General features: G+C 48.5%; 1 non-coding gene across 1 annotated transcript in view; it reads right to left on the bottom strand.

Annotated features, from left to right (window-relative positions):
- LOC146446256 (small subunit ribosomal RNA) overlaps positions 1–170 on the bottom strand; it is a 1,800-nt gene extending 1,630 nt beyond the window's left edge. The window contains exon 1 of the ribosomal RNA XR_014862844.1: positions 1–170. This exon is cut by the window's left edge and continues 1,630 nt beyond it. This is a non-coding gene — a ribosomal RNA (small subunit ribosomal RNA).
- Positions 171–743: the final 573 nt, after the last annotated feature.

Genomic DNA, 743 nt, shown 5'->3' on the forward strand with positions numbered 1-743 from the left:
GTATTAGCTCTAGAATTACTACGGTTATCCAAGTAGTAATGGTACAATCAAATAAACGATAACTGATTTAATGAGCCATTCGCAGTTTCACAGTACAAGTGCTTATACTTAGACATGCATGGCTTAATCTTTGAGACAAGCATATGACTACTGGCAGGATCAACCAGGTAACTATCCACCGCAGGGAACAGAAGTTCCTTGCTAAGCGGCCCCCCTCCGCAGAGGGAGAGCAAGCTTTCTTAGATTTTGCCTCCACGGGGGGAACCCATGAGCCAAACGGACCACACGGTCCCTCGGTCAAGGGAAACCCCGTCTTGTTTGCCACGTCTTTCTCACAACTGGACCCGTGCACAGTTCAGGCATACCTGTCAGACTCGCCAAGCGAGCTGAAGGAAGGCAAGAAAAGTGCTTCTGCGAAGGAAAATATCCTCCTGCTCTTTTGTCTCTATCATTAGCCAAAGGCTAGCGTACACAACTTCCATCTACACTCTGCCTGCCACTACAGTGACAATGCTTTCGGGCATCATCTTTTCCCTCCTTCGAAAGGAAAGCTACAAGCCCAACTTTCCTTGCCCGTTAGTCAATTCTGCCCTCTATTTCTCCGCCTTGCCGCCGTGGAACATAAGGGACAGGGTTTACTAGCCAGCTCCTCTCGGAACCTTTGCGACCAACCTGCCCACACTATAACCCCCAAACGCTAATAAGGAGACTGCATGATATGGTAGACAGAAAATAAAAACGCG

The sequence above is a fragment of the Pavona decussata genome, unplaced genomic scaffold (assembly GCF_977016875.1).
Source record: "Pavona decussata unplaced genomic scaffold, jaPavDecu1.1 SCAFFOLD_3650, whole genome shotgun sequence".
Lineage (NCBI taxonomy): Eukaryota > Metazoa > Cnidaria > Anthozoa > Scleractinia > Agariciidae > Pavona > Pavona decussata.